The following is a 15,137-nucleotide window of genomic DNA, read 5'->3' as shown; positions in this document are numbered from 1 at the left end:
TTTGGTCTCTCCAATGTAGAGGTCTCCAATGTTAGACCTCTACATTGGAGAGACCAAACAGCCACTTCACAAGCGCATGGCACAACACAGAAGAGCCACCTCCACAGGACAAGACTCAGCAGTCCATCTGCATCTTAAGGATAAAGGTCACTCTTTCGAGGATGCCAATGTTCACATTTTGGACAGAGAGGACAGATGGTTTGAAAGAGGAGTGAAAGAAGCCATCTATGTCCACTGTGAGCGACCATCTTTGAACAGAGGCGGGGGTTTACGACACCAACTCTCTGCCATCTATAATCCAGTTTTGAGATCCCTTCCCAGACGCCTTAACGCCCACTCACATCCTGGGCCATCTGACCTCAGGAATTCGCATGACAAGGTGGGGCCAGGTTTCACAATGAACACACCCGAAACTCTGGCTGATTGGGACCCACGCCCAATTTCACACCTTGGCTCAGGTGATTAGAGGATCATCAGGGGGTCCTTTTGTCCCTCTGTGGGGGGTTACTCCCACTAGGTTTATATCTGGGACTCTCCACCATTTGACCTTAGAACTGAGGAAGCTTCTCGGATGAGAGGTGAAACGTCTTCAAGCAACTTAAAGAAGTCCAGACGCTTTTCTTTGCAAGCTCCTTTGACTACGATGACCTGGATGACTGAGAACCTTCACAGACAACATCTCCTCTACATGGATGACATCAAGCTGTATGCCAGGACTGACTTTACCACACCACTAGGATCTACAGCAATGACATTTGAATGCCATTCAAACTGGAGAAGTGTTGTTGGATGGTATCAAAGAGAGGGAAGATAGTCAGAACTGATGAGATTACACTACCAGAAGGCAACATTGCAACCACCAAATACGCCCAGAAGGCCAGGCAAGTCCTTAGAAGTCAGCTGAATGGGAAGAACAAGATCTTACCAATCAACAGGCGATCAGATGCCCTGTTGGAATTAAAACCTGGCCAAACAAGGAGATAGAACCCACTGACATCATGTGTAGAAGGTTTCGCCCCAAATCCAGCACCCTGAGACTCTGTGTAGCAATGACAGTGGGAGGTACAGGGTACAAAAGGGGGTACAGTGACAGTTACTTTCACTGTGTGCTGAAGGGCAAAAGCCCAGCATTGCCAATCCACTTGGAAAATATTATTTTTCTAAACCTTGAAATAGAGTGTAGATTGTTCTTTACATCTCCCTCTTTTTCACTGCCTGTTTACTCCTAACTTATTGCTCCCAATTTTAACTGCCTCCCTTTTTTTCCACTTTCTAACTCTTATAACACCTGTAATTTGTGCTTTCTCCCCCTAATCAGATCCTAATAGAAAAAAGATGCAGTTGTCAGCACTAGTTAATTAATGTTCTCTTCCTCTTTGCTCTCACCCTCTCTCTCAGTCTCTCTCTGGTGCAGACACATTTATAAATTCATGACTAGAGGAGCAAATTAGAAGGCCTGCTGTTTTGATATACTTGTGTTATATTGTAATCTTGGGGGGTACAGATAATTATTATCCAATCAATAAGCTTTCAGCCAGTGACTTGGCCAGTGAATTGTTTTCAATATGAATTTACATATTTTTGGAGTAACATGCATTTGGGACAAACAAATCAGCATTTTGTATTTTGGTAGTGCTGGATAAAGTATGCGGGTTAGGACGGGCAAGAAGACAGGTGCTTTGGTTCACTTTCTGAAAAATAACAGTACACTTTGTCTATCCGGAACAAATTGTGCATTAGCTCAGGGCGGGCATTAATGCCACTCTCAGCCACTATCCTGGCAGATAATCTGATGTCAAAACCACACACAGCTGATGGCTCAGATGAGATCCTTCTATATACACCATATGCCATTTATGTCTCTTTAGTCAGGATAGTTGCTTTGCATATGCAAGCTGCTTTGCAGCCCACCGCAGACATCTTCCTTACATACTGTGTCTTATTCAATCAATGCAATAGTTGTTTCTTTTGTCACTGATTTGTACGTTGTTCTGTTGCTGGTGGTCCTGTTTCTAATGTCCAGAACAGAGCCACACTAACAAGAAAAGGTTTGTTTAGATACTCAAATGCAGGACACAATTAAGAACAAATACATGGAATTTAATGAACAATTTCACGATTTCGGGCATCTGACAAGGATGCCTCCTGGGCGCCTCCTGGGTGAGGTGTTCCGGGCATGTCCCACCAGGAGGAGGCCCCGGGGCAGACCCAGGACACGCTGTAGAGATTATCTCTTGGCTGGCCTCTTGGTGTTCCCCCGGATAAGCTGGAGGAGGTGGCTGGGGAGAGGGAGGTCTGGGCTTCTCTGCTTAGGCTGCTGCCCCCGCGACCCGGCCCCAGATAAAGCGGATGAAGATGGATGGATGGAATTTCACGATTAATTTAAAACAGTGACAGTTCACCAGCAATTTTCTCATGAACCAGATTGTAAACTCTGATAAGTTTTAGAGCAACTCAGATCAGGTGAATCCTCCTTTCTTTCCACTTTTCCACAGGACCAGCTTCCAGTTTTTAACTCTGCTTAGGGGAGGTGAATTTGTAGAGAAAGTGGACTAGGCAAAATCACTGGTAAGTATTTTAGCAGGCACACTGACAAGGAGGAGGAGAAATGCAGGTAAAAACAGTTAACCTGTTGCAGGTCTTCAAATAAGCAGGTAATGGGAACAAGGAGAGACTAAAACATGATATAAGTACTCCCAGGTTTTGGAAATGGAAAATATGTGTACCTTCCTTCCTGAACCACACCCACTCCTACTTGAGAGTGGTTAGTGCTACACCCACACAGATAGAAGAGAGAAAGCGCAATACAAACATAGAAGTGTGCACTTGGAGGATGGGGGAACCATGACAAAAACAACCTTCTTTTAAATGGCTGTAGCGTAAGAGGTAGATGAGGTTGTCTAGTAATCAGAAGGTTTGTGGCTGCTCCAGTTTCCAGTCTACATGCCTAAGTATCCTTGGGCATTGAGTATAAATGGGTGTGAATGAGTGAATGAGGCATGCTGCATAACGTACTTTGAGTGCTCAAGCAGAGTAGAAAAGCACTATGTAAGAACCAATCCATTTACCAAATGTCTTCTAGATAGTTTTTTAAATGTTTTTAATTTGAATTCTGTATTAACAGTGTGGTATTACACAACCAGACATTTTGGGATAAAATAATGAGCATGGCTATTCTCTGAGCCCTTTCAGAGCTCCGCTTTACAACAGCCGCATGTGTACATGAAAAATGCACACTGAAGAAGCACATCTTTGCTTTGTGAACATCCATTCAACTTACACAGCTGGATCTGTTTAATGGCAGCATCTGCCGAAATCTGGAGTAACAATTCATTTTGCTGCCTCCACAACTTTCTCATACAATTCTTGTTGCTATCAACTCAGTTTTGTTGTTGTTGTTATTGAATTGTTTATCTCATTGCTTTCTGTCTCCCCTTTATGTCTTCTATTATTTAATTTAGCCAAACCAGCATTGGTGAAGTCAGGAAAGTCTTGCAAAACTCAGAATGCAAGCGAAGCCTATTAAGAGACACTCATAAATGGGTTACACCTGCATCGCTGTAGTCAAAAGGCCAACAACACAAGCAACAAAGCGAAAACTGGTATGATATCAATAGAAACAATTCTAATGAAAGTAATCTCCTACTTTGCACTGAGACGCTAAAGTCTGTTAAATTATAAGTAGCAAAATTTTTTGTTTTACCACATCAGCTTTGCATTTTGCAAAGAAAGCCTTCATGTGAAGCATTATGCATAATTCCAATCTTAAAATCATCAAAAGCTCATTATCATGATAGCTCTGTCTTTCATGGAAGACTACCACAGAGAAGATAATTTCTGTTTCTGTGATTAGCGCTGAGAACACAAAAGTTATGAATTCTTTTTTCACTCACTCTGATGCAAAACATTACGTACACTTTCAAATCTAAATGAACGTGTGAGGGTGCGACATGCCAAGTATCATTTCATCGAGGTACTTCCACCTAACTGCCCCTCTGTGTATTTTGATGTCGTCTACAAAGGTCGTGTTTGGTTTTTGTGTGTAATTGAGTTTGTGTGTTTGTGTGCAAAGTCTCACTGGCAACACAGTCACTAATAACTGATATGGAAAAAGAAGACCCATGAAGGTCTTCATGTAGAGTGGAGCGTGGAATTGACATTTCCTTGTTATTACCCCACAAATCATCACATTTGTGAGCGTGTGTGTGTGTAGATGATTTACAGGGGCTAAAAGGGTGTCAGAAGTCATTGTTTTGTGGGCAGAAAACACACACGGACATCCAAACATGCACAGAAGCATACACAAAAGTACACAAATAAATTATGTTGCTCTTTGTTGTTTGCTTTCTCTTCTGTTTTTTTTCTCCATACAGGTGATCCAGGTGTTTTGTTTGTTTTTGTTTTTCTTTCTTCCCCCCCTTCTCACCGTCTCTTCTCCCCTTTGGTTTTCTTTCTCTGCCTCTCTTTCTTTCATTCTTTCTCCCTGTCCTATCCCCCAGTCATGTCTGTCCCGTTTGTAGCAACCGAAAATAAAATAAATTCATAATTATAATAAAGGTCAATCAAATGGACCAATATGGCAAGGCCATGATGATCCACTTGGTAAAATAAATCTGCTTGGCATCTTTCTTGGCCGGCTAAAGATCCAAACGGGACACAAAAAAACAAAACAAAACAAAAAAAAAGTACACAGATAAGAGGAGCTAAAATGACGCAGGGACAAAACCTCAGTGTCATTCAGACATTTGTTGTTCTTCCTCATGTATATATATATATATATATATATATATATATATATATATATATATATATATATATATATATATATATGGGCGTGCTGGGTGTTTTTATATATATATATATATATGTATGTATATGTATGTAGTATCATATATGCAAGGATGGAAGTGTTTCACCTGTATGCATGCATGTGTGGATTTCAGCATTGTATGCGTGTGTGTATGCGTGGGTGTGTGTTGTGTGTCTTGTGTACTTAATGGGCATGTGCAAATAAATGATGCTGACAGTTTTATTCCTTTACCGTTACTGTGTAATCTGCAATTACAGTGTAATGGCCAATCATTTGGAATAGGATCTTAAAATGTGCGACTGTGTGCATCTGTGTGTGTGTGTGTATGCATGTGTGTTGGGGGGGTGGGGGGAGTGGGTGCTATGTGATAAGGAGCTAAATGCTAATGAAGACTGTGAATTGCTTTTGCAGTTAGAGCTCAGTTAGGCTGGTTATGATTATTATACTAGTGGCTGTTTCTCATAAAATAGTCTCCACAGTAAATCTGCCGTATTTATCTGCTTCTTTGAATGTGTTTGCTAATGACATACAGAGAGTAACTGCTTGTTAAAAAGTTATTGCAGACCTGAATGTTCTCCATACTGAGATACTCTCGCTTATGATTACAGTGTCTATGCTTGGCCTTGTTAATGTGGCTGTGATTATTTTCTCAAAATAAAATATATCTCCATCCATCCATCCATCTCTATACAGATCATTGCTCCAATGATCTACAAAGTTAGCACGATACACAGTCTAACATCTGCAGCTTGTCTATGTTTTACCTGTAGTATCTTTTGTAAGACTTACATATCTTCTAACATGTGAAAGCTACGATATGGTCCAAATTTGGATCTTGTTAAACCTTTTTACTAAACTTTTACTTTTACTAAAATAAAACAAAAGAACAAAACAGATTTTGTGTCTCTCTTTGTTTACTTTCTATGGATTTTTAACTTGAAGATGCTGAATTATGTCTGTTCTTTGGATGATTGTGTTTTAATAATGATGCAAATGGATAAATACTCCCTTGTAGTACATTCATAAATGATTACACTTGTGATAACAACAACTTTTGATCGATCACAGTCACCGCAGTGTTACAGCCACAGACCAGAGACGGAAATGTCACAGTATCAAGAGGGCAAATTTTGCTGTGTGTATGGTTGCACCACTATGCCTGTGTGACTGCGCTGAGCTGAAATCTCCCCCTTACAGCCAAGAGACATCAAGTCAATGAACTACATTTTTCAGACATAATTTTGAGAGCTATTTGCAACCAGTCACATGACAATAATAATAAAAGCCTAGTTGTTCTTGATTGCATCATTACTTCTCTCCTGGGCTGGGTGTTCAGGTGTTGTTGTTGTTTACTAATAATAGTTCCACCTATTTTTCTTTCAGAAAATAGGAAACAGTTTGAAAGTTTACAAGATTGGGAAGCAGACCCTTCAGTTTTCAGATCCCTCTTCTGTAGAACCAGCTCCTAGCTTGGATTCAGCACATAGACACCATGTGTCACGGTTGGACGGCCCTTTCCGGACGACCCTGCTTGTGTTTATGTTTTCTGTATATGTGTTTGCTTCTCCCTCCCTGGCCCTCGGGGTTGTTTACGGAAGTGCGCGCCGTGGGAGAGGCGTGTCCTGGCGACTGTCGTCATTGGGAGTCCCTCTTCGCTGTTGCCGGCCCACCTGCAGCTGATTACCTGACCAGTGGTTGGTAATCATTCCTCCAGGCTAGAAAGGGGTATTTAACCTGGACTCACGGCGACAGTCGACGTGGGATTATTACTCCGAACTGGTATAGTCTGTGCGAGCAGTGTGAGTGTGTTATTCGGCTAGCGTGTGGCTAACGCTGGATTTTCCTTCTTCCTCCAGGAGGGGCGAGCGGAGAAGCGAGTTGGGGAGCACACACACTAAGGGAGTTACTACACGGAACGCACTGGGAGCAAGGGACGAGCACGATTGGAAAATTGCACTTTTGAATGGATTGTTGGACTTGTCTGTTTCACTGTAAATAAACGCACTGTGTTTCTGTGAGCAAGAACCGCGCCTGGGTCCCTCTTCTCCGTGACAGAATAATCCCACCACCATGGACCCAGCGGATTCTGCTTCACGCCAGCTGTCTATCCAAGCGGAGGTTTTGGAGCGACACGAGGAAATGCTGAAGCACGTTTCAAAGGAACAAACCTTCTGCAAGCCATGACAGAGCTTAAAGGTATGTTGATTTCCTCACCTAATACGGCTCCAACGCAGCCCGCCCCTTCGCTGGAAGCCGCGGCAGCCTGTCCGCTTCCTCCTTCACCTCCACCGCGGCAGCGGGAGTACTCACTCCCCGCACCCGAAAAATTTGACGGCGAGTTGGGGAGGAGCCGGGGTTTTTTGACGCAATGCTCTCTTGTGTTTAGACAGCAACCTTGTGCCTTTGCCTCTGATTCTGCTAAAATCGCTTATTTGGTGCAACTTATGACTGGGCGGGAGCTTCAATGGGCTCAGGCAGTTTTAAATACCCAGCCCTCTGTGTCATATGACGTCTTTCTCAGCAAGTTTCGCTGTGTGTTTGATAAAGGCGCTAGCTCGGATGCTGCAGGTCATCGCATGTTTTCTCTGAACCAAGGTAGGAGGAGTGTTGCTGACTTTTCCGTGGAGTTCTGGATCCTGGCGGAGGAGTCGGGCTGGGAGGAGAAAGCACTGCGTGGAGCCTTCCTCAACAGCCTTAATGAGAATATTAAGCGTGAGTTAGCAACCAAGGAACTGCCTAAAGCTTTGTCTGCTCTAATCAATATGTGTATTAACTTAGACGACCACATGCGGGAGTTCGGCAGAAGAGCCGGGGATGGTCGGCGGCCTGCTGGGGGCACGGGTACATCTAGGGACCTTCCTACTCTGATGTGGAGAAGTGAGGAGGAGCAACACGGGGATGAAGAGCAACCCATGCAGCTCGGCGGAGCCAAGCTTTCCTCCTCTAGACTGGGGCGCAAACAACGGACTGGTGAGTGCTTTCTTTGTGGAAAAAGAGGACATTTTGTTGACTCCTGCCCAGACCGAGTAAAAGAGTCGGCCCGTCAGTAATTGTGGGGATACTGGCGGGCGCCACAACAAAAGTGTTCCCTCACCTCAGCTGCCCTGCTAAATTAATGTCTCACTCCCTCACTCACTCCTGCTGCGCACTCATTGACTCTGGTTCTGAACAAAATTTCCTAGACGAGGAGTTAGCCAACATCTTAGGCCTGCCCCTACTTCCCCTTCCAGAGGTCCTGAAGGTCTCAGCCTTAAATGGCGGCCATCTAGCCTCCGTCACACATCGCACTCAGGAGGTTACACTCATTATTTCGGGAAATCACTCTGAGAAAATCAGTTTGTTGGTATTCAAAGCCCCCCACACCCCACTGGTACTGGGATTTCCTTGGCTCCAACATCACAACCCCCAAATCGACTGGGCCAAAGGGTGTGTAACTGGCTGGAGCACGCGGTGTCATGAACAATGTTTACTTGCCGCTGTCCCGGACAATCCTGGGACCGCCTCTGCGAAAAGCTCCTCACCCCCCGACCTTTCCTTGGTGCCCGCCGACTACCACGACCTCGGCCAGGTATTCAGCAAAAGTAAGGCGTTGTCTTTGCCTCCACATCGCCCTTACGACTGTGGAATCGACCTACTCCCAGGCGCTCCCCTGCCAGCAAGTCGGCTCTACAGTCTGTCTAAACCGGAACGCGAGGCCATGGAATGCTACATAACGGAGTCTCTGGTCGCAGGTATTATTCGCCCATCTACTTCGCCTTTAGCAGCAGGATTCTTCTTTGTAAAGAAGAAAGATAAACATTGACTTTCGAGGGCTGAACAAGATCACTGTTAGGAATAAATATCCACTCCCCCTGCTGGCCTCGGCATTCGAACTATTACAGGGGGCAGTCCTGTTCACCAAACTGGATCTTTGGAGTGCCTATCATCTGGTTCGCATCCGCAAGGGTGACGAGTGGAAGACGGCTTTCAACACCCACCTGGGGCACTTCGAATACTTAGTGATGCCCTTCGGTCTCACTAACGCCCCTGCGGTCTTCCAGGCCCTGATTAATGATGTGCTCAGGGACTTTATTAACCATTTTGTCTTCGTGTATCTGGATGACATTCTGATTTTTTTCCAGGTCGCAGACTGAGCACATCAACCATGTACGTCTGGTTCTACGGCGCCTATTGGAGAACCGCCTTTTTGTGAAAGCGGAGAAATGTGAGTTCCATGTGGAAACTGTTTCTTTTCTGGGTTTCATTGTGGAACAGGGGTGTTTGCGAGCTGACCCGGCCAAAGTCAAAGCCGTAGGGGAATGGCCTATTCCCAAGACCCGCAAGGAGGTGCAGAGGTTCCTGGGCTTCGCCAATTTCTACCGCCGCTTTATCAGGGATTTCAGCAAGGTAGCCCTTCCTCTAACCAACCTAACTTCTCCTAAGTTGTCTTTCCAGTGGTCCTCCGCAGCCCAGCAAGCGTTTGATCGGCTCAAGCACCTGTTTTCCTCGGCTCCGGTCCTCGTCCAGGCGGACCTCGGCCAGCCTTTCGTCGTCGAGGTGGACGCGTCCGATTCGGGCGTGGGGGCGGTTCTCTCCCAACGGATCGACGGCAAGTTGCATCCCTGTGCGTTCTTCTCCCGCAGGTTGTCTCAGGCCGAGAGAAATTACGACGTGGGCGACCGGGAGTTGCTCGCCATCAAGTGGGCCCTTGAGGAATGGCGACATTGGCTGGAGGGCACTGAGCAGCTTTTCGTGGTGTGGACGGACCACAAAAATCTGGCGTATCTCCAGGCAGCCAAGCGCCTCAACGCCCGACAAGCCAGGTGGGCCTTATTTTTTACTCGTTTTCACTTCTCCATTACTTACAGGCCCGGTTCTAGGAACACTAAGCCAGACGCGTTGTCGCGCCAGTTCGCGCCCGTGACCGATGAGGACGAGAAGGAAAAACCCATCCTGCCCCCCACCTGCATTGTGGGTGCACTAACATGGGAGATTGAAAAGGTGGTCAGGGACGCCCAGCGACAGGAGCCCGACCCTGGCACGGGCCCGAAAGGGAGACTATATGTTCCGGCCACAGCGCGTAGTCAGGTCATTCACTGGGCACATACTGCCAAGTTTTCGTGCCACCCAGGTAAAAATCGCACTGTCTCCTTTCTACGACGTTTGTTTTGGTGGCCCTCTCTTGTTCTCGATGTCCAGAACTATGTTGCGGCATGCCCGGTGTGCGCACGGAACAAAACCACCAACTCGCCTGCTTCTGGCCTCCTGCGACCGTTACCCACTCCAAAACGCCCATGGTCGCACATCGCCCTGGACTTCGTCACCGGCTTGCCTCCCTCTGCAGGTAACACCTCCATTCTAACCATTATTGACCGTTTTTCCAAGGCTGCCCACTTCATTGCTCTGCCCAAGCTCCCTTCTGCCTTGGAGACGGCCCAGTTACTGACGCAGCATGTGTTTCGGCGCCACGGCATACCCCAGGACATCGTTTCCGACCGTGGCCCTCAGTTCACCTCGCGGGTTTGGAAGGAGTTCTGTGCAGAATTGGGAGCTCAGGTCAGTTTGTCCTCCGGGTTCCACCCCCAAACTAATGGTCAGACCGAAAGGGCCAATCAGGAGCTGGAGGCCATGTTGCGTCGCATCATCGAACCAAGCGACCTGGAGCGAGCAGTTGGCCTGGGTGGAGTATGCCCACAATGCCAGCACATCATCAGCGACTGGACTCTCGCCCTTCGAGGCGTCGCTGGGGTATCAACCCCCTCTCCTCTCCATCTCTGAGGGAGAGCTGGCGGTTCCCTCGGTCCAGCACCACCTTAGGCGCTGTCGTCGGGTCTGGTGGGCCACGCGCGCAGCACTCCTGAGAACGGCCGAGCGGAACAAGGCATTGGCGGATCGCCGCCGCACTCCTGCTCCGGATTATCAGGTCGGCCAGCGGGTGTGGCTCTCCAGCAAGCACATCCCTCTTCGGACTGAGTCCAAGAAACTGGCCCCTCGGTCTCTTGGCCCCTTTGCCATCCAGGAGGTCCTGAACCCGGTGACGGTCCGGCTGGCCCTTCCGCCTGCTATGAAGGTACATAACGTCTTCCATGTTTCTCAGGTTAGGCCCGTCCGGACCAGCCCTTTGTGCCCGCCCCCTGGGCCCCCGCCACCCGCCCGGATTATCGACGGCGCCCCGGCGTATTCCATTACTCGCATAATGGATGCCCGGCGCCGCGGTAGGGGCTTTCAGTTTTTGGTGGATTGGGAGGGGTACGGTCCGGAAGAACGTTCTTGGGTGCCATTCTCGATCATCGCATGGTGAGAGAATTCCGCCGCCGGCATCCGGACAAGTTTGCCAGGTCGCCCGGAGGCTCCCATTAGAGGGGGGGGGGGGTACTGTCACGGTTGGACGGCCCTTTCCGGACGACCCTGCTTGTGTTTATGTTTTCTGTATATGTGTTTGCTTCTCCCTCCCTGGCCCTCGGGGTTGTTTACGGAAGTGCGCGCCGTGGGAGAGGCGTGTCCTGGCGACTGTCGTCATTGGGAGTCCCTCTTCGCTGTTGCCGGCCCACCTGCAGCTGATTACCTGACCAGTGGTTGGTAATCATTCCTCCAGGCTAGAAAGGGGTATTTAACCTGGACTCACGGCGACAGTCGACGTGGGATTATTACTCCGAACTGGTATAGTCTGTGCGAGCAGTGTGAGTGTGTTATTCGGCTAGCGTGTGGCTAACGCTGGATTTTCCTTCTTCCTCCAGGAGGGGCGAGCAGAGAAGCGAGTTGGGGAGCACACACACTAAGGGAGTTACTACACGGAACGCACTGGGAGCAAGGGACGAGCACGATTGGAAAATTGCACTTTTGAATGGATTGTTGGACTTGTCTGTTTCACTGTAAATAAACGCACTGTGTTTCTGTGAGCAAGAACCGCGCCTGGGTCCCTCTTTTCCGTGACACCATGTCTACTTTTAAGGTTAGGCTTAAAACATTCCCTTTTGATAAAGCTTATAGTTATGGCTGGATCAATTAACCCCAGCCCCTAAGTTAGTTACGCTCCAATAGGCCTAGGATGCTGGGGCTTCCTAGGATGCACTGTGTGTTTCTTCTTCACTCTTTTATCACTCTCTATGTAGTTATACACCACTTTGCATTTAAACATCAGTTATTATTAAACTCTGGCTCTCTTGTGTTTTCTGTTCCCTCGCCCCCAACTGGTCACAGCAGATGGCTGCCCCTCCCTGAGCCTGGTTCTGCTGGAGGTGTCTTCCTGTTAAAAGGGAGTTTTTTTCTTCCCTCTGTCACCAAGTACTTGCTCAAGGTGGTTATTGTTGAGGTTTTCTCTTTAAAGTTAAAGATAATATAAATAATATAATGTAATTATCCATTGTATATTATATAAATGTAAAGGGCCTGAGGTGACTGTTGTTGTGATTTACACTGCATTGAATTGAATTAAATTTAATTAGGTACTAATTAAGAAAACGTTGCTTTGTATTTAAAACATTTCTAAATTATAGGTTGAGATCTATATGACATATTCAGCAATCTATATTTTGTCCCAGAAACAAAAACCTACTGGACCTCTTAAGAAAACCTGCACAACTATACGAAGAAAAAGCATATAAAATTCCTCACAGATGGGCCCTGCTTGGGTTTTAACCCAAATGTACAGAGCAAACATTTACTATTGGAAGATTTTTATTTTCTATATGGGTTTAAACCCCAAAATGAGCCTTGCATTAGTTCAGCCAGGCCATCAAGTCAAGCTCTGCCAGAATCCCAGCAGATCTCAATATCAAAGCCAGCCCTGATGGTACAGCTCACAAACTTCTATGTATCCAATTGTTCTTTTCATCAAGAGAATACTTTTCAAGATGCTTTTGTCTGCTGCTTTGCAATTGACTTTCATCCCAGTTCTTCCCTCCGAGCTGTGCTTGACTTGATCATTGCCTGTCGTCTCTAATACTCTTTTCTGTGCTAGCGTGGTTGCTGCTGGTTTCTCCAGAACCAAATATATCACCAAATATAGAGAAATAATATTCTTTTATAGCTATAATGGTTGTAGCTGACTCCCTGTAGCATTTAAATCAGGCTAAAAAGCTTAAATTGACCAGTGTTTTATATGCACAGTTATGATTTTTCACCAGTATAATGCAGCAGTGGGAAATACTTGGTTTGTACTGGGATTCACTCAATGCAATTCTGATATGGTTGTAGGAGATTGAGCACAGAAGATTACCCACTAGGTTGGTTATTGTTAATCCCCAGTGTTTGTAAAGGCACTGCTGAATAATGACACACTTGTCCATAAATCATGAATTGTTTCTCTTAACTTGATCCTGTGCAGAATTGAAAGCATATTTGCCATGCTGCATGCAGGCTTTGGTCAAAAGAACGAAATAGAAAAGAGTTTATTGATTGATTATTGTGATCGCAGGTCTTTTTCTGTAATTTAAATTTTAAGATTTAAAGTAGGAGTTGTACATAACTGTCACACTGTTCAGTTACTGTGGAGTTAACATCACTCATTTTCCTCAACTAAAGATCACCTCTCCGCTTGCCTCAGGTCCTCGCAAAACCCAGTCAGGCTCTTTGCTGCCTCTACCGAAGCGAAGACACCATTTAGTAAACTTTAACATTAAACTGATTTAAAGAAGAATTTCCAAGCTTTTCCTGTTTCAGCAAAAGCCAGAATGAAAGAAAGAAAGGAGAAGAGAAGCAACACTGTACAGCATTTTCTCCTTCCTTATCCCCCCTCCTCTTTGGGATGCTCCAGAAGATAACAGGGTCAGGGAGAAAGGGATGCACAGTTGGAGGAAAAGAGAAAGGAAGAGAATGTCAAAGGAAATGAAGCAAAGGTTGACACTCGCACAAGGAAAGAGTTACATTTTCCTGCATGTGAATGCCCAATATTTTGTGTTTGTGTGTGTCTCTTTTGTATATGAATGCATTGCTTTGTGCATGTTTGCCTGCATCCCTGTGTTCTGTGTAACAATATGGCTTTCCTTGGACCATCCTTGTGAGTGTGCAGTTTGACAATATGTGTATGAGTGTGTATGATGAGTATGAGGCTGCTTAGGGAATCACTGTGGTCAGCAGTCTGGAATTTTGTGCGAAATATGTGTGTTTGTAAGAATTTACAGTTGGATTTGATTGTTCAGGGTTCCTCTCTCTTTCTCTCTCTGAGTGTGTACGTCTGGGTGTGCGTGTGTTTTTTTTTTCTCTCTCAGGGTTATTTTTAACCTCACATCACATAAAGAACCACAGTTTCACTCCAAGTAGGTCACAAGTGATGATCCCAAATAAGGATAAATAAAAGGCACACAACAATTGGCTAGCAAGTTTGTGTTTGGATATATTTAGTGTTATTATAATCAAATAATAGGAAGAAAGGTTGCAGGGTTCAGGTACACAGAAATGCAGAAATGCACTGAATTCCAACAAATCCAAACCAAAAAAAAAGGAAGTAAAAACCAAGTACGGACAAGTAAAGACAGGCAATGCAAAAACATGAGATGACACTCAGGAAAAGAAGGCTGGGTACACAACTAAATAAGTCTTGGAAGTAAGTAGTCAAAGAGCAAATACAGCAAAACATAGACATAGAGAGATGAAAAAGTTCCAAGAAACAAGTAACACTAAGAAGCAACCTGAATATTGCACTCAGGCTTATTTTTAAAAATCGTAGCCTCTTTGAGTTTTAGCTGAGTGCGGTAAGGTTAACGTGTGCACACAGACATGGACAGAGTTCCAAACTATGGCTGACATTAACATCAGCACCAAACCTTTGCTCTGGGAACTTCATTGCATGACCAGCTCCTGTAATAATGCGACATCTTTAAGATAAGATAAGATAAGATAAGATAACCTTTATTAGTCCCACACGTGGGAAATTTGTTTTGTCACAGCAGGAAGTGGACAGTGCAAAAGTTATGACGCAAAAATTAGAATACAATAAGAATAAATACAGTACACAGCTGTACAGAATAGAATAAAATAAAATACTATATACAGTAGAATAAAATAAAATAAATATACAATAAGATAAAAATAGAATACAAATACAAATACTATATACAACTGAGTAAAAATACAACGATGACAGAAAGGATTATTGCACTTAGTATTATTGCATATGTATGGATGTGTGTGCTTGATCAGTTAAAGTCTTTATTAAGGAGTCTGACAGCAGTGGGGAGGAAAGACCTGCGAAATCTCTCCGTCCCACACCGTGGGTGCCGCAGTCTCCCACTGAAGGAGCTGCTCAGTGCTGTCACAGTCTGCTGCATGGGGTGGGAGATGTTGTCCATCAGGGATGACAGCTTAGCCGCCGTTCTCCTGTCACTCACCACCTCCACTGGGTCCAGAG

At 45.5% G+C, this 15,137-nt stretch overlaps 2 long non-coding RNA genes across 2 annotated transcripts in view; both read left to right on the top strand.

Annotated features, from left to right (window-relative positions):
- The window catches only part of LOC309704415, a 356,545-nt gene that overhangs the window by 51,322 nt on the left and 290,086 nt on the right, over positions 1 to 15,137 (top strand). The gene's annotated exons all lie outside the window — the stretch shown is intronic.
- LOC309704227 lies at positions 6,323 to 6,835 on the top strand. The gene is made up of 2 exons (XR_014276174.1): positions 6,323 to 6,589; positions 6,667 to 6,835. It is a non-coding gene; the product is annotated as an uncharacterized lncRNA (long non-coding RNA).

This window comes from Aulonocara stuartgranti (assembly GCF_965226115.1).
Source record: "Aulonocara stuartgranti genome assembly, chromosome: 4".
Taxonomy (NCBI): domain Eukaryota; kingdom Metazoa; phylum Chordata; class Actinopteri; order Cichliformes; family Cichlidae; genus Aulonocara; species Aulonocara stuartgranti.
Note: the sequence above shows the minus strand (reverse complement) of the source record. Positions and strands in the feature narration are given on the sequence as shown.